Consider the following 19,495-nt stretch of genomic DNA (forward strand, 5'->3'; position numbering starts at 1 on the left):
ATTTTAATTGAAAAAGGCAAAGCACACATTTTACACAGTATGGCACAAGGTACATCCACTGATGGAGTTGCTAGGAGGGAGGCCGGAGCATTTCCTACATGCTCCTCTCCTAAGAATCCTGTCCCCTTTTGATGGAGTCTGTATCCTGGAAGGAATACACTGAGAGTGCAAAAGGAGGAAAAGGGTCACTGGCCTGCTGGCCAGAGCAATCAAGTCCTCTCCCTGGTTGTCTTCATGAAGAAGAATGTCACAGCCATATCACACTCTCTGTTGCATCGCTTAAGAGAAATCAGGTTCACGGACAGAGGCTTTATTGTGCCCTATTAATAATGAGTACCATTTGCTAAACAGGGAGGCTGAGCATTTTCCATATATGATGGCATTTGCTCCTTATAGTGAATCTGGGCCCCGGACCTATATAGTCTAGGCCTACCTGATGACTTTCCCACACAATGTACTCTGCCAGGTTGATCTTTCTTAAATATGCTTCTTTCCCTCTTTTTCCATGACTTTCGTCTTTTCTCTCATAGTCTTGATCTTCAAAGTCCTCTTTGCCTGGCAAGTTTTCTGGACATCTTTGCATAGCCGGATTCTTATTTTTCTGTTCTTCTCTCAAATGTTATATTTTCAGAGAAGCCTTTCTGGACCACCTGGTCTAAAACCAATTCCTCATCTCATCATCGCTCATTACTACATATCCTGTTACTTTCCCTTAGGGCACTTTTCACAGTGTATAATTGTCTTGTTTCTTTACCTCACTTGACCATCTTCTTCCCCAGCACGTAAGTCCCATAAGGAGAGAGAGTTTATCTGTCTTCTACATCACTGCGGCATGATTACCACAGACATGATTGCACCTAGTATCTCTTCATCCATCATTCATGGCAAAACACATCTATAAGTCTGGAATATTATCATCACAGAATAGATTAATGAATTGCGTTTTAGAGAAGCAACTGACTTGCCTATAGCTACTAAATGGCAATACAGGATTTGAACCCAGGTTTGCTTATATTAGTTCTAGTTGTATAAGTTGACTGCAGAGCTACAAACATATTTTCCCTTCAGAATTACCTTGCAATTTCCCCAGAAATTTAATTCATTCATGTAGATTCTCTGCCAAAAAGTCTGAGCTGCAGCTAATCGTTTATCTAGATAATTTATTCTGATTTCTCATAGCTCTGTCTAAACATTTTTCCCCCCTCCTATGACTGCTTGCCATTTTCATTACTCCAAAAAGAAATGCTGTCCCCATGTGCAGTCTCTCAGCATTTGCTTCTCCCCATCCCCGGCCCCTGGCAACCACCAATCTACTTTATGACTCAATATTGGACATTTAATATAAATGGAATCATACAACAGGAGCCTTTTGTGTCTGGATTCTTTAATGTTGCGTCTTTTCAGGGTTTATCCATGTTGTAGCGTGCATCAGTTCTCCATCCCTGTCATATGACCAAATAGCATTCTCTGTACTACATTCTTGTTATGCACTTATCACTTGGATAATTTTAGGTAATGGTACTGTGAACATTTGTGTACATGTTTCTGTGTGGACATACGTTTACATTTTTCTTAGGTATTTACCTAGAAATGGAATTGCTGGGGCATATGGGAACTCTTTGCTCATCTTTTTAAGAAAATGCCAAACCATTTTCTAAAGTGACTGCACCATTTGATATTCCCACAAACAATGTGTGACGTTTTCACTTTCTCTACACCTTTACCAATACGTTTATTGTTCATCTTCTTGATACTAACCATCCTAGTAGGTATGCAAACCACAATGAAAATCTCATTATGGCTTTGATTTGTATTCCCCCAGTGACTAATGATTCTGAGCATCTTGTCTTATTGGCCATTTGTTTATCTTCTTTGGAGAAATATCTATTAAATCCTTTGCTCATTTTTAAATTGGGTTATTAGACTTTTTAATTTTGAATTGTAAAAATTAAACTCAGAATAGAAGTTCTTGTCAGGTATATGATTTGCAAATAATTTCTCCCAGTTTTGTGGTTTTAATTTTGATGAAGTCCAATTTATCTATTTTCTATTTTGGTGTTGGTGATTTTGGTGTCATATTTAAGATACCATTGCTTAATCCAAAATCACAAGTCTTTACACTTAGGCTTTCTTCTAAGAGTTCTATAGTTTTAACTCCTCCATTTTGAATTAATTGTATATGGTATGAAGTAGGAGTACAATTTTTTTTTTAATTTTCATTTTGCATGTGGCTATCGTTGGCTCAGCATCATTTTTTGAAAGGACTATTCTTTCTCCACTGAGTTATCTCGATACCCTCATTAAAAATCATTTGGTCATTTAAGCAACAGCTTATTCCTGTTACAAAACCAGCTCTTATTCCCTTATTTTCTGAAAACTTCTTGATTTTGGGAGATGTAAGTTCCACATCCCTATCCTGAGAAGCTCAAACCACATTCTCTGGACAAGAAATTCTTTACTTCTGGTTCTTAAATTTTGTTTTAGGTTGGATTCTCCCAGAAGCAGACGCTAAAACCAGGATCTATGCAAGTTGATTACTTAGGAAGTATAGAAAATACTGGTTGAGAGTGGAGAAGAGACACATGTAAGGGATGGAAGACAATAAAGAGTGTATTATTAGGTCAGCCCCCAGAGTGGGCAACTGAGGAAACCTTGTGGGGAAACAATGAGAAATCACCAGAACGTTCCTCCAGGTTGTGTTACTTAAGACATGAAGGACCTCAGGCGTTTTACACAACTCTTGATCATCATTGGTTGAGGCTTGCTCCTGAAAATCTTAATTCTTTGGAACTTCCAGCCTTGTGTACAGGAGAAGAGTGACTCCCTGAAGTGCTTGGGAAGATTTTAGGCACAGAGATGCAGATATTTGTAGTTAGAAGGGACTGGAGCATACCAAACAGTAAGGGCAGACAGATATGGGAAAAGCATTGGCTGTGTATGCTCCACAAACAAAGGAGAGGTTCTTTTTCTCAGTGGGTGCTTAAAACTCAGGCCTCACCTAAACAGGCGCAGCCTTCACCCCTTGCACCAATTCCAAAGATAGCTAAAAGGAACACAAAGCAAGAGAATAGTATCAAGATACACTTACAGCAAGATACCATTCTGAGCTGATGTGCTGGAGAAAAGAAAGCCTAATTCAAATGCAAAGCAGCAGGAGGGTGAGACACTTTTATATTTGAAGACGTTGTTTTAGTCAGGAGTCTTTGGTTGCAAGTGACAAAAGCTAAATTTACTTAAACAAAGGAGAACTGTGTTGGCTCATATAATCAAACTATAGAAAGAGCAGGAGGCAGCTGGCCTTTGGGACTTCTGGAACTAGGGCCTCAGATACCATTGTGATTCTGTCCCTGCATTGTAGCTTTTATAAATTTTCAGCTCTTCTAAGCAGAAGAAACATAACTTTCTGCTACTTTGAGCTCTCTCCCTTTTAGCTCTCCAGTTGGAGAGAGATGGGCATTTCTCTGGCAACTACAATTTAAAACATTCCCTAATTTGGTTCACTTTGATAACACATCCTGGTACTAACCATTCTGTCCAGAAAGATGTTGCTCTGACTTGGTTCATAGCCACGTGCCTGTGGCCTGAGAGTAGGGTCTGTTACCAGAAGAGCCATAAAGCTGGGCAGTTGAAGTTAAAAACCATTGCTCTCTAGGCAGGGGACGGGACTGGAAATCAAAGGTCACACGAAAACAAATAAAAAACATCTTCCTGTCCTCTGAGTCCTCTGCACACTTCTAATATCCCAGGACCTGCAGCCCACCATGGAATACTACTTCAAGGCCTTATAGAGAAAACACTTGCTGCTTTCAGTTCCCTTCTCATGGACAATGTATCCTATGATGTTCCAGCTCCACTGAGGTTGCGTCATGTGGTAAGACAGCTGATTTCCTTGCTAGTATGTTTGCAAAGGGGGTAATGAACAATCTGAAACAATCTCATTGATTTTTCTCTTTAATGGTTCAAATACTGGTTCATTAGGAAAGAAGTTGCAAATTTCATTGCTGCCTAGTTACCAAGAACCATTCAGCTGCGTTAGAAATAAGTGACATCAAATATCAAATAATCAGTCTTGGAGCAAATATTAGAATAAGAAAGAGCTTTAAAATGCTTGGGAAACTCAGCAGTGATTATTTCATTGCTTCCAAGTAATTATCACCATTCATATTCCTCTAGAATCCTTCAGACTGCAACAGGATCCACCACCCTTTCTGGGAAGGAAGAGCTTGGGCTCTCTGCTTGGGAAGGAGCAATCTATTTAAGTAAGAAAAAATAAGAACACTAAAACTACTTTTACTGGTGATGTGACAAACATAGCAAGTAGTTACATGCTAATTCAGGCTATCACCTTTAATTAGGACTTGAGGAGGCTGAGTTCTGCTGTCTTCAGTCTTTGGAAATGAGCACTCATGATCAAAGAGCTATCTTCTTTAAATAATTCAAATAGGTATCCATTTTAATTAAAGAAGATATTGAATATTGGATATGAAAATGGCTGTTTTTTGGTTTTGTTTTGTTTTTTAACCTTTAGATTTGGCGGCTGCTGCTTAAATGAATAGGTCCCTGTACAGTAGGAAACAGCATCTGGCGCAGTCCCTCTTCAGGGCTGAAGATCAAGCACACACTCCGCTGGAGGCCTTCTGTGATCCCAACACCTCCCTCAGATGGAGCAGGTGGGAGGAAGCCCCTTCCAGAGTCTCCTGGTGGGTCCCTGTACAGGTCTCAACAGCTGGCGGAGGACAACCAATCTGGTTCTGCACTTCTGAAAAGGGGCTATTTTTCTCCCTGACCCAAAACAAGAGTGGTTTGGAATGTTGCAAAGCATTTGATGAATCATTAGACATACCCTCAAAATTTCTTGAAAAGGTCCCTGTTGAAAAGATTCAGCCTACAGAGACCTGAATGTATCCCATGTACATTCATCATAAACAAGAAGCCTGCCCTGTTCTGCCTTTTAAGGGAGAGTAAAAATGCCCATGAGAAGTGTCTGGCCAAGAAGTATTAGACTGCACAATTTCAGCTGTTCCCAAACTTTTGTGTAGTTTCCTCTTACTTTGTGTTTCATTATATAATTTTCTCTCCTCTCAGTTTTCTGGTACTTTCTTCCTTTCTCCTAGATTCCCAGGCCAGTAGAACACAGCAACAGTCACCAGCACACCAATTCACAGTCACATTCAAAAGAAAATTAAAGAAAAAAAAAAGAAAATTAAAGAAAGAAAGGGCAGAAAGAAAAGAACTGTGGAAGAGGGACTCATAACAAAGAGCACATTTCATTTAGTTATGTTTTCTGATTTCCATTTGCCTATAGGGTTCCCTTTTAGCTGCTAGGGGGCAAGAGGGTGGGGAGCCATGGTCTTTTTCTTCCTTCTCCTCCTTCTTTTAAATGTTTACAGATCCTGATTAAACTCATCAGTCCAAGGTGGTTTTATTCATCTAACATTCCATTAAAGTGAGAAGGACAGATTAAATTTCACTGCCACTCATTTTACAGATGGATTCCATTAATCAATGAAAATCCATAAAAATCAACCCAAGATAATACTCTTCTTATATATTTATAAAAACCCAGTAGCCTACTATGGGTTTTTATCTCTTCTGATGAGATTCCCTGGGCTCCTGTTCAATGGATCAGATTTGTATCTTGTCCCTTTCATACTCTCTGACTACTCAACATCTTCTTGTCCCTACAGGTCAAACTCCCTTGCTCTGATTAACTTTGGGCTATCTATCACCAACTGGACTTTTGGAACTTTCTCTGAGGTGGACTTTAACAATTGTTTTTTGGCCTCATGCCCTGTGCTGCAAATATGGGCAAGAGTTTCTGTGTCTTTCAGTCATGGGTTCCAAATGCAGGCTGCTTTCTTTACTTCCCTACTTGGCCTTACCCCCAAAAAAGGAAGATCTTGTGAAGAGCGGTTGGAGACCATGCAAATAACAGTTTTGATAAAGGAAAATAAAAATAAATAGAAGCTAAGACTTCCAAGTAGTGGTAGTTGAGGCAGTGTGTGCAGTATATGAGTAAGCAGGCAGAGGCAGAGGAGAGATGATATTGTAAAAGTGAGCAAGGTGTTTTAAGGATGGCAATGATTTAGGGTGGTTAGTATCACACTGAATGAATCATATGGTCATGTGAACTTAATCACGATGGGAGAAAGAAGAGTAAAGGAGATGATGGAAGAAGTCTCAAAGCAGGGGAAAGTATTCCATGTCAGAGACATCAAAAAAAGATTTTTAAGACATCTAGGTAGTTGCGATATAATTAGATCGGGCTTGTGTTTTTCCCAACATCAGCAAAGACTAAATCAATGTGTGTCTGAGCAAAGAACTCATACATCCACGACCACAGGATGATGAGTTTGAAAACATTCTCTTTTGAAACAAACCTCAGATGCTTGATAGCTCTGGGAGCAAAGTTTGTGCTGAAATAAAAGTAAAGTCTGTTTTAACAAGTGCATTGAATTCTGAAATGAAGCTCAGCTGGCATAAAAATTCAACATCAATTGCACACAAACATATTGCATGACCTTGCATTAGAATAAGCCTTTCAAAGGACTAGATGTACCATAAATTGAGCAAGAATCAAGCTCTTTTCTAAATGCCAATATCAGACAGGTTTCAAGATTGCTATGCTTCCACTGGAGCTCAGGAAAACACTGACACTAGAAATAAATGGGCCATTGGCTGTCACCACTCAGGAGCTCAGGTTCATCCTTTCTCTTGCCACAGTGAAATTCATAATAAAATGCCAACAAAAGTAAAGAGCAAGTCAGACCTGTCTGTAGCAGCTACAGAATAGGCGTCTGCTATGATAATCCTACACCCCCCCCCAAAAAAAAAAAAAAAACACTGGCACTCTTGTTAGGTATGTATATCTGTCAGAGAAGGAGTCATCCTGTGAGGGAGAAGGAGTGACTTCTGCAGACTCTTATCTCCTGTCTTCGGGAACATTAAGAAATAAAAGATGACTATGCCTTCCCTGGCCAGTCCAATAACCAATTGAGTTTTTATGTTGAAACCACTTTCTCTTCCTCACTTTCCTTGTTACTTCCCTCTTGCACATTCCGTGACTGTCATATCTCTGTTAAACATCAGAAGTGGTGAGTAAAAATTGTTTGACTTAAACATTATCTTGCTGCAAAAGATTCCTACCTCATAGAAGAGAATGACCAGATATTTGGCCAAAAGGATTATCTTTTGACAGATTTTCAAACTGTCAAAGACAGTTTGGAGGACAAGTCGTAGTCTGCCATCTTGCACACTTTGCAGAGTGACCCGTTATTACTGCCCCCTTGGATGGATCAACCTTAGCTCAGTGTTGTAGTCCAGTCCCAAATTACATCTTTTGGATGGGGAAATCTGAACTGAATTTGACATAGCATATGCTATTAATCCCTTTTGTAGTCTCCTTATGCCCCAACATGTCTTTTTTTGGCCATTAAGGAACATTTTGAAGTAGATGGAATCCCATTGTAAGTAGTGAGGAATGGCCCAGGCAGCATTGAAATATTCCCTTGCAAGTGCCTTATTCCTGAGACAGAGGAAAGCCAAAGTAAAGACGACCTGGTGTGGCTATTAGAACCTGGTTATATATAACATGAACAAACTTCCATTTACCCTGTTGGCCTCAGGACTCTGAATGCATCTTAAAATATACTGTTTTGATATTTTAATAACATTGTTCTTTGGTGATAATTATATAATAGCACAAAGGCCACATCCCAAACTAAAGAAGAGAATTTGTGTGCTGGAAATGGTCACCTTTGGGAAGATTCATCTGCCATGTGCATGTTGATAGCTTCAAAGAACTGGACACAATTCTCTCCCCAGCTCCATTATAGCACACACGCCACAGGCATTCATTGCCTCTGACAGGAGTTAGAGCCAGTGGAGTTTCTTCGAGACACTGCTGTCACAATGATGCCACAGTGGTTTAGACCTTTTGTTTGTTTATTAGCTTGTGTATGTGTAGCACTACATGCTTGCTTTATTTTATTCCCTCTGTTTTGCAATAAACTATCATGGCAGGGATTGCCTTTTTTGCTGCACTGCTTGTAAGTATGCCCTGAGGCTAACAAGCATGGGCATATCTGATGAAAATGATGAGATAACTGTGTCAAACGCTGCTGGAGAAAGGCTGTTTTATGTCTGTTAGCAAGGTCTGAGGCTCCTCTGTGTGTGTGTGTGTGTGTGTGTGTGTGTGTGTGTGAGAGAGAGAGAGAGAGAGAGAGAGAGAGAGAGAAATTTCTGTGGGACATACTCTGCATTCATTCATTCATTCATTCTTGCAACAAATATTTATTGAGCCAAGGTGCCATTCCAGGTACTGGGGATAAAATGAGCACACAAAAAAGCAATGATCCATGCTTTATAGAACTTTCATCTGATAAGAAAGAAAGATATTACCCAAATAATTTTAAAACATGATGGGTAGTATTAGTTGGAAAAGAAATACAGTATGCTGAAGAATGCTCAGATCTTAGGTTAAATAATAATAATTAAATGAATTTGGTTAGAGATTTTAGAAAGGTTATAATTCTGTGCTCAAGCATATTGAGGGATATTGAAAATACATTTTCTTGATGAAAATAAAATCTACTGATTCAGTAGAATTAGAAGAAATTGTTTTTGTCAGAACATGTGTTGATCATCAAGATGTTAAGTCAATTTAGAGATTAGACATTTATTTATTGTATTATTATATATTTAAAGACTAAGTTAAGATAAAAATGTACGGATGACACTGCACTTACAATCACAAAAGAATAGGAATTACTGAGGTGGAGTTTACAGGAGTTTTGTCAGGGGTAGGGTAATAAATTAAGAGGAGAGGGGCTTGGTGGATGGATGAGAGAAACATGCAGTTTTCATGCTTAAGGATATACTGAGCATGTTGTATGTCCCTGTGTCTCTTATGTATGCATCCTATGACATATGCATCATTAGCCCAGCTGGAGAAATGGTAGAGCTCGCATTGCCTTGTCTGTCCTACCAGTTAGCCTTTTGGGCTCTTTTGTGTGAGGAATCCCTGATACTGAGATAATTCTGTAGGTGGTATTACTAAATTCATTGAGGTTTCTACCTGTTGTGGCAGCCTCATGTTTCAGCTGCTCTCCCACCTCCTTACCTCCCAAAAGAGGACTGGGTCAGCACTAAGGGGCAGGAGAGGGATGGATATATAGACAAAGGAAACATAATCTTGATAAAATGGTCAATGAGCAGAAGGAATAAGAGAGGTTAGAAAGTCTAGCATCTTGGTAAAAGGAAATATTGGTGGGCTGAATAAAACTGGGGTGGTGTCTCCCTCTTTAATTCAGTCAGCTATGGTGAAATACCATGGACTAGGTGGCTTATATAACAGATATTTATTTCCCACACTTCTGGAGGCTAGGAAATTCAAGATCAAGATACCATCTGGGATTCCTGATGAGGACCCATTTCCTGGCTTACAGACAGCTACTTTCTCACTGTGTCCTCACATAATGAGAGAAAGAAAGAGAGAGAGTGACTGGATGTGCTCTGAGATCTCTTCTTTTTATAAAGAACTTAATCCTACCCTGGGGGCCCCACACTCATGACCTCATCTAAACCTAATTACCTCCTGAAGGGCCAACCTCCAAATTAGGTGGCTTCAATATACAAATTTGGAGGGCATAACACTGAGTTCGTAATAACCGCATTAAAAACTTTTGCTCTGCTAACTTAACATGGAGTCACTCTGTCAACATAATCAATGTATTTGTATGTCTGCACCTAAAACAGACTGCTTATTGTCCCTTAATATCTCATTTTCCCTCTTTCAATAACAATGGAATATCTAATAATTAGAAGTCAGTTGTTGAATTTCCCTATATCTTGTGATTTTCTAGGTAGCCTTTTCTTACTGATTTCTAGTTAGTTCTCTGATGGTCTGACAATGTCTCTTGAATAATTTTACTACTTTAAATTTGTTGAGGTTTGTTTTATAGTGCAAAATACGGTCTATTTTGAGGAATGTTCCACATGCACTGAGAAGAATGTGTATTCTGCTATAACGGGGTAAAATGTTCTAGAAATGTCAGTCAGGTAATGTTTGTTGGTAGTGTTCTTCAGATATTCTCCATCATCACTGATTTTGTTTCCTTGTTCTATCACCTATTGAAAGAGAAGTGTTGAAGTATTCAAATGTAATTCTGGATTTGTCATTTTTGCCTTTCAGTTTCATCACATTTTGCTTCAGGTATTTTGTAGCTTTGTTATCCGATTCTTGAAGAACGTACTCCTTTCCACTCTTCATCATGTGATATACCTCTTTATCCTTTATCTGCTGATAGTATAGCTACTTTAGCTTCCTTTTGATTAGTATTTACATGGAATATCTTTTTTCTTTTTTTAACTTTTAACCTATATTTTTATAACTAAAATTGATTTACCATAGATAGCATATAATTAGAACTTGATTTTTTTTATCAAATGTAACATTTTTTTGTCTTTTACTTGATGTTTTTAGACAGTTTACCTTTAAAGTATTATTGATATGTGTGGATTAAAGACTATCATCTATCTAGCTGTTTTCTCTTTGTTCCATCTTTCAAACTTTGTTCTTTGTTCTTTTTCTCCTTCTGCCTTTTAAAAATGTTTGTTATTCCATTTTATCACAACTATTTGCTTATTGTTTATACTCCTCTTTAATATTTTAGTGGTTCCCCTAGAATTTATAATATACATCAAGGGGCATCTGGGGTGGTTCAGTCAACTGGGCGTCTAACTTCTGCTCAGGTCATGATCTCACAGTTTGTGAGTTTGAGCCCCATGATGGGCTCTGTGCTGACAGCTCAGAGCCTGGAACCTGATTTGGATTCTGTGTCTCCCTCTCTCTTTGTCCTTCCCCCACTCACACTCTCAAAAAAAGAGGAATAAATGTTAAAAAAAATTTTATAATATACATCAAATAATTTATTATGACTTCACAATAGTGGAAGGTCCTTACAATAGTATATTCCCAACTCCTTCCTTTCATTTTCTGTGCTATTTTTTGTTATATGTTTTACTTTTATATATGATATAAATACACAATGCTTTGTTACTTTGTTTGCTTTAGACAGCCATGTCTCTTTTATGACCAATTAAAAATAAGACAAAATGATTTTTAACTACATTTAATATATTTCCAATCCACTTAATTTCTTTGTACAGACTTCAGTTCTGTTGGGTAGCCTACTGCTGCTGCCTGAAGACCTTCCTTTAACATTTCTTCTAGTATTGATCTTCATGTTATTAATTTGCTAATTTTTTGCTTCACAAGGCCTTTATTTCTTTTTTGCTCTTGAAAATTGTTTTAACTAGATACTGAACCTAGTTGACAGGATTTTTTTTTTTACTTTTCATTAAAAAAAATGTAACTCCATTTCCTTTCAGTTTGAGTAGTTTCTCATGAGAAGCCTATAATTCTTATATATATATATAATTCCCCTCAGTATGTAATATGTCCTTCATTTCTTATTACCTTCAATATTTTCTCTTTGTCTTTGGTTTTCAGCAGTTTGAATATAATCTACCTAAATGTCTTAGTTTGTTTGCCAGCTTATTTGTTAGTTTGCTTTTGTTTTTATCATGCTTGGTGTTCTCTCACCTTCTTGGAGCTGACATTTTGTTTATGTCATTAATTTTGCAAATTTTTCAACAAGTATTTCTTTAATATTTCCTATGGTCTGTGTTTTCTCCCCCCTTCACTTCTCTTTGTGTTTTAGATTAAGTCATTTATATTGACTCATCTTCAAATTCATTGTTTCTTCTACTCAGCGGTATTAAGTCTCTGATAAGCCCATTGAATGCATTCTTTGTTACTCTGCTTTTCATATCCAGAATTTATTTTTTTTATTCAAATTCATGCTAGTTAATATATAATGTATTATTGGTTTCAGGAGTAGAATTTAGTGATTCATTAGTATTTATGTTTATTTCTTATACTGTCTCTCTCTGCTGAATTACTTACCTGGTCATCATGTTGTTCTCCTTTTCCTCTAGAGCTTTTACCATATTCATGATATTTATTTTAAATTCTCTAATAGTTATGGACAACATCAGTAGCATATCTGAGTCTGGTTCTATTGATTGCTTTGTCTCTTGACAGAAGTTTGTTTTCATTTGCTTTACATGCCTCATAACTTTTTGTTAAAAGATGAAGTTGGCCATCTTGTGTAGGAGAGAAGAGTCTGAGGTAAAAACTTTTGAAGGCTGGAAATGGACACTTGTCTCCTTTTGGTAGGCTTTGTTTGGTGTGTGTCTGTGTCTCTGTGTGTATGGTGGGAGTGGCTGGGTCATTACTGCTATAAGTTTAGCTGCATTTTAGAGTTGTTGCTAGGATTACTCTTGGTATAACAAGCGTCAAAGCCTCCAGGATAACTTTCTTTTTAGCATGTGGGCTGGTTTACCAGAGGGTTTTTCTTCAACATCTGCTCCATCCTCAATTTTGGGCCTTCCTTTTGCATTATGACTCAAAAAGGGTCTCTCTGCATGCTTCTGCTCCTCTTCAAGCAGTAGACCGCTTTTGTTCTGTTTAAGTGTCAGTCCTCGGCAGATACTATGTTGCTGAGTCTTGGGGGTAGGTATTTCTCAGTGGTCTTATTCACTCTCAGCTGCAGGTCTGGTCCCAGCAAGTATTTTCATTCCTTTTTCAAGTGTATAAGGTTTTGTTTTATTCCCTTCCCCCAGCATCAATGGGTTTTCATCAGTGCCTTAGGGCATCAGGTTTTATTTCTCTGCCTCTAACAGCCTAAGCCTTTTATTTCATAGAATATACAGGGGAGAATGACCTGTGTTTTCCCCCCACAGCCCTTATTTCTCCAGACCTACATCATAAGGTCTACATGTTTAGTTCTCTTGTGTGAGAACCTCATCCTTTACAGAAAGTCCTGTGATGAATGGAAGTTCTCTTTGTGCTTATATTATCCAGGGGTTCTTTATACTTGCCAAACCACAGTTGGCCTTTAGCAATTCATTTAAGAATTAAGTTGAATTCTTACCTGTGACAGATAACATCTATCCTAGGTAAGCAAGTGTTCATGTCCTAACTCTTGCTGGATGTGTTTTCCTTGGATTTCATGTTAGTAGGTGATCATCACTTCTCTGCTGCATTCAGGAAAAGTTATTCATTTACAGATTATTTGGTGTTTTTGCTGCTCCTGCTGTTGTTATTGTTATAAGTGCAAAAGAAATGCTCTTTACAGCATTCTACATCCTGAGTAGAAACTGAAAGTCCCAGAACACACAATATTTAGCTGGGCATGTGACCAGTTGGAGCTAAGGCTCTGTTTCCTGGCCTCTCTTATGGCTAGATCTGGCCAATTATATGTACATGGAAGATGTGCAACTTCCAGCAAATATTCTTTTTTTTAATTTTTTTGATGTTTATTTTTGAAGGATAGAGAGGCAGAGCATGAGTGGAGGAAGTGCAGAGAGAGGGGGAGACAGAGAATCTGAAGCAGTCTACAGACTTTGATCTGTCAGCACAGAGCCTGGTGCGGGACTAGAACCCATGAGCTGTGAGATCATGATCTGAGCTGAAGTCGGACGTTCAACCAACTGAGCCACCCAGGCGCCCCTTCCAGCAAATATTCTTAAAGGGGGAGAGAGGAAGCATGGTCTTTTCCCTCTTTTTCCTTGTTCTGCTGACTCAAATGCTGCTGACATGAGATCTGAAACTGATGCAACCATCTTGTACCATGAAGTTAGTTTAGTAAAAGAGGACATACCTGGTAGTACAGGAAGATAAAAGGAGCTTCATATAGCACTTTGCCTATGCAGATATTCACCTCAGTAAGACAAAAAAATAAATAACTTGTATCTAGTTTAATTTGCTGGATATTCTCTTTTATCGCTGAACCTAATTCTAACTTATTTTATAAGCATTCATATCAGTGATTAGCAATTAGCATCGAGATGAGGCAGTGTTTGGATACCAGTGTCCTGGTTATCATTTCTGGTGCAATAAACTTTCTCTCTCTCCATCCCTGCCCCCTTAACCTTTAGCACCCAGCCCCCAGCTGAGAGGTTCACATATCATTGGTGCTCAATAAATATTCATTAATGAAAAATGGAGGCATACCATCTAACTTGACTTCTCCAGATGACAAATTTGCACTGATATTTTTGTTATTTTATATAATCATGATTTGTAAACCCCATCCCACCTGCACCATTTAATCCCACCCTCAATCTTTACAGATCCATAATAAGCAGAATGAGTTCTTTTTCTTCCCTTTTGGTTTTTCCCCCTCTTAGGGATATAAGTGGGGCAAGAACAGTTTATAGGGGAGAGGAAATGAGAAGCAGGGAACTAAAAAACTCATAACTGAAAAAAAAGGCTCCTGATAACTAAGAGGTAGCTCCAAATCATGTACTGGGATAACTCTTTAACTCTTTGATTCTGATTGAGTGTTAGGCTGTAAAAGTGTACTTGGAAGAAATACTTCTTTTCCTTTCCCAGAAAGCTACTATCTTCAAGTTATTTATATCCCATGCTGAAGAGGAAAACAGTAAGACAGTTCTGCAATCTGTCACTGGACCATCGAGCAAATGCTTGAAGCTCCTACCAAGTAGCCAAATGTGGCCTGAGAGCACCTGTGCCATCTTAGGCAAACTCTAAATTCCTTAAGACCAGAATCTATGCCATCTGTTTAAATTTCAAATGTCATACCATAAAGAACATAATATGTAAGATATTTCTTACACCTACAGCTGCTGTTACTGCAAAAATACCAGAAACTAACAACTTGAAGGATTTAATTGGAGATGAAGGAAACTGTATTGAGAAATAACGTCTCTCCATGTAAGAAGCAAAGAAAAGACATGTTTCTCTTTTCTCTGTATTATTAGAACTTGTCTGCCCTCCTCAGCACATCAGCCCTAATGATGCTGAAGTCCATGAAAGATAATTGCCTTGAGTCATTCTCTAGCCACAGAGAAGGTAAGATTAATAAAGAACATTTGTTATAATTTTGCAACCAATTTATGTAATGGAACTCATAATAAATAACCACATTTAACACAAGCATTCATCAAAGCCAATTTACACATCAATTTCTTCACTATGTGTTAAACCAACCATTTATAAGAAGAAGTTGGTTTCTTCCTGTGTCCCCTTTTCTCTCTGTTAAAGTAAAAATTACTGGTAGATATGGTAATTTGGGGGGCTTTTATACAGGCAGCATTGATAGTGATATATATTACTTCTCAGCTATTGATACATGATGTATAATTTTGCACAGCATGTTGCTTCTGTCTGGACTAAGAGCAAATTATTGTTTTTAAAATATAAAACCATTATTGATAGTCTTTTCTTCTCTCAATAACTTGTCACCTCAGGTGAGTACAGTTCACCATAAGAGAGGCTTTGTATTTTCATAGACTGTCATGTCTTAATTATTCACAGAAAAAGGGACAGGTGCAGTCTACTAAATGAAATTCACAAATTATCTCCAAGCATTTTATTAATTAAACACCATTTAATTAATAAACCATTTTCAAGTTACCCTATTCCCAAGCTTTCGCTAACATCGTCACCTCTGATGTTTTTATCTTCCCACTGCTGCAAGGATATGATGGCTCTCATCTGTGTATATCCTAGAAAATTCTGCCACTATATAGTCACAAGTCTGTGTAAAAGGAAAAAATGGATCCCAATCTGTATTCACAAAGAAAAATTGAAGTCAAAATTGTTGCTGATGTGTGAAACAAACTTAAATAAGAAAAAGACCAGTCATAAATGGTTAGCGGTGCCCATTGTGGTAGGCCAAATAATGCCCCCCTTAAAGTGTCCATATTTTAATTACAGGAGCCTATGAATATCTTACCTTACGCAGCAAAAAGGAATTGGCAAATGTAATTAAATTAAGGCTCTTGAGATGAGGATGTTATCCTGGATTATTGATGTAATCACAAAGGATTCTTATGAGAAGAAAGCAGAAGGTCAGAATTAGAAAAATGGAGATATGTTAATAGAGGGGGAGGTGGGAGGTATGCAGGGTTATGAGCTGAGGAATATGAGCAACCTCTAGAAGCCATAAAATAACCATATTCCTATGGCATTCCTCATTTATACCTTTGAACAAGGACCATGTGTATCTTTGTTCAGAGGTACCAAATATTCCTATCATGTCAGTCCATAAGGTAGACTTATGGAAGAGTAATAAGAGATACTTGGGATCAAAGTCTCTGTTTGAAGAACATATTTGATGATGTTTCTGGGAATTGATACTGTTGTTATAAAGATGGCAGTCACATTGAGAGTGATATAACTCACTTCCCTTCTACTTCTTATTTTTCAACCTTAGAAAGTTATTTTTACCATGAAGGCAATGTCTAAATATTCAGTAAGGTATTTCTGAATGACTCTTGCTTTGGGAAGAGCATAAAATGCTAGTCTTTAAGTATTGAATGCAATAAATTATACTCTAATTTACCACTTCAGTATGTCTTGTAATGTCAAATTTTGCCTGTTGCTTATCAATCTGGCTCTCATAGTATGAACTACAATTCACTTTTTGTCTTTTTTGCTAGTAGTTTCATGTATGTTAATCTTATTTCCCTCCAGAGGTAAAGTTTCTTAGATAGACCAGGTGTTCTATGTCCTTAAGAAGCCCTCCATAAATTTTTGATTGGTTAAAAATAGACTGTATTTTATTTAAACCACAGTTTTATCAGTGCTTTTGTCTGAGATAGGTCATTAATTGTTCTTTCAGTCTAACGATACTGAGGTTAAGTGTTTGAAACAAATGACATCTTCAGGATTGTTTCACACAGTTGCTTTTTCTTCTGAATTTGTACTAATTCTTTTGAATTTTATCTCTCAAAAATGATTTTACTATATTAAACAATAATTAATTCTAAAAATAAGTCTTATTCTCTCCCTTGAAAAGGAAGGGGTCTTAATCCTTTTCTAAGGAACTTCTTAATCCTTATTTCAATATTTTTATGTCTTAGAACTGACATGTTGATTTCTAATGTCTTTCTAAGACAATGGCTTCTTTTTCTTTTTAAAGTTTATTTACTTGTTTTGAGATAGAGTGAGCATGTGTGTGCAGTGGGGGGCGAGAGAGAAAAGGAGGGAGAGAATCCCAAGCAGGCTTCATGCTGTTGGCACAGAGCCTGATGCAGGGCTTAGTCTCACAAACCATGAGATCATGACCTGAGCTGAAATCAAGAATAAGACACTTAATGGACTATGCCACCCAGGTGCCCCTAAGACAATGGTTTCTGACCTTGAGTCACAAACTCCAGAAGGTCTGTGAAGGTGTTGCATGTAGGTTCTGAGATGCCCAAGGCAGCTGCATGTTTGAGGGTATGGGCGGGGTTCATGGCTGATGCCAAAAATCCCACAGCCTCTCTTGCTTTTTGCTCCAGATAGATCGTATAGGCCACTTCATAACCCCTTACCCCTAATGTCACATACCAGTTACTCTGATTTAGTTTGGTGCTAAATGAATTTGTAAAGCACGTAAGAAGATGTAATATCACCAAACAAGTCCACATGCTGAAAATACCAGACCTATGTATCCACGTGGCTACATTAAGCCAGAAAATTCAAAACGATTCCTTAATCTCTCATCAGACCTATAAATATGAGATTTCTTCCCATTTCATGGAAATTCTCCAATGAACAGTAACTATAGTCACTGGGGTTATTGTTTGAAAAGACAATAAGCTTCCACCTGTCTTAGCAAAAATAAATTAATAAGTAATTTTAAAAATAGGAGCAAAAGCCACATGGTTCTAGTGTTGGTAGCTATAGTGGTGGTTTCTAGTGAGCAGAAGTAGCAGAACTTCTGTGGTCCATTACACAGTGTAGGCAGAGGCCTAGAGTCTTTTCCTTAATCTTCCAAATATTCTGTGAACTATAGAATCTTCAGCCCATTCTGCTTAATCTATCAGGTTCTGTGGTCTGCCATGAGCACACCATTTAATCCAGAAAAGTGGGGAAAAAAAAAACACCTTACAAGGCATAAAGAAAGAGAAGACAACTGTAAGAACTAAACTTTTTGTGACAGTTGACTTTCTTCTGAGCACAGCCATTAATCCTGCTGTCAGCAGGAATAAAGATTCTTCCTGAAAAAGGTGAAAAGCTGCATTCTTGTAACAGTGAGTGGTGGTGGCATGCAGATGAGAAGGAGCCTTCAGAGCCCAGACCTCCTATTTGTTAACTCTACTTCAAAACTTCAATAAAATAAGCATTTTGGTTTTTATTTATTTAAAAAAATTTAATGTTTATTTAGTTTGGAAGGAGAAAGAGACAGGTCGTAAGCTGGGGAGGGGCAGAGAGAGAGGGAGACACAGAATCCAAAGCAGGCTCCAACCTCTGAGTTGTCAGCACAGAGCTCCAAGTGGGGCTCCAACTCACGAACTGTGAGAGCATGGCCGGAGCTGAAGTTGGACACTTAATTTACTGAGCCACCCAGGCGCCCCCATTTTTTAAATGTTTTTTCTTTTAAAACTTTGGAGAATATGCTTAATCTCTGGGAGACACTGAGGCCACAGAAAATTCAAGGTATTTTTATTGATTAATTTTTTTTAATGTTTATGGTGGAAGAGGATAGATTTTATAAAGAAAATGAGGCATGAAAAAGAGAAAAAAAAAATGAACTCCAGTCCCTTCTGCCTCAACCCCATTTAGAACATTAAAAATAACATATTTCCCACAGGAATTGCTTTATCCCCTCATGACTGACTTACACTTTTCCAAAATTCCCTCTGGTTGCCTCTTTGCCCAGCACTACTCAGATTTCTCTGCACTGCACAGACGGCCATATTTCTCCAATAGGCCTGGTCAGTCTCAGTATTTCGGACCACCCTCAGGAGATTTGTTTCTCACTGCCTAACCAACCATGGCTCCATTGTTGCTTCCTCCTTTACTCCATCCCTAGAAATAATGCAATTGTATATCAGGGCCTTCTCAGGCCTTGTTCATTATTCTACCAATACCCACTTCATCCTTCTTGCAAAATCAGTGTGAGCGCATTCCTGCTAATCTGAAAGCCATCTCCAACTTATCCTGCAGCTGTCCTCCCCACCCCTTGTGTCCTATGATTCTCCCCACTGCTCTGCCTTTTAAATCCCTGGAGTGGGAGGTGGGCTCTGCAGCATTTTAGCTCTTTGTGGTTTCCATCAGCCCCTAATGTGACTCCAAAACAACACACATTAAAACATAGTGTTCTTTTCATACAAGCACAGATTCAAGACAAATTACCCGGTTTGCTCTTTTTTTTTTTTTCACATGGCTGCCTCTAGGATCTTTCTTTCTAGGTATTCTAAAGCCACTACTGAATTTTGCACATACTCCCATCCAAGGATTAGTCTATTTTCCCCAGACTCCCCACATTTATTGACACTGATAAAAGACCACTAAGTTGTGTACTTTGTGGTGGTGGAGGTGGGAACACACACAAAATAATCCTTGCCCTTAAGTCTTGGAATGCTTTTACAAAGGGAATTCTTTTTATGCAGCCTGGGGCCCACCTTCTTAGCC

General features: G+C 38.2%; 1 long non-coding RNA gene across 2 annotated transcripts in view; it reads left to right on the forward strand.

Moving 5' to 3' along the window:
• LOC128316324 (uncharacterized) overlaps window positions 1-18,412 on the forward strand; it is a 156,751-nt gene extending 138,339 nt beyond the window's left edge. For both annotated transcript variants that reach the window (XR_008300021.1, XR_008300022.1), the window contains exons 5-7: window positions 4,174-4,259; window positions 4,529-4,670; window positions 14,851-18,412. This is a non-coding gene — a long non-coding RNA (uncharacterized LOC128316324). The remainder of the gene's footprint in view (window positions 1-4,173; window positions 4,260-4,528; window positions 4,671-14,850) is intronic.
• Window positions 18,413-19,495: the final 1,083 nt, after the last annotated feature.

This window comes from Acinonyx jubatus, chromosome A1 (assembly GCF_027475565.1).
Source record: "Acinonyx jubatus isolate Ajub_Pintada_27869175 chromosome A1, VMU_Ajub_asm_v1.0, whole genome shotgun sequence".
Classification (NCBI taxonomy): Eukaryota; Metazoa; Chordata; class Mammalia; order Carnivora; family Felidae; genus Acinonyx; species Acinonyx jubatus.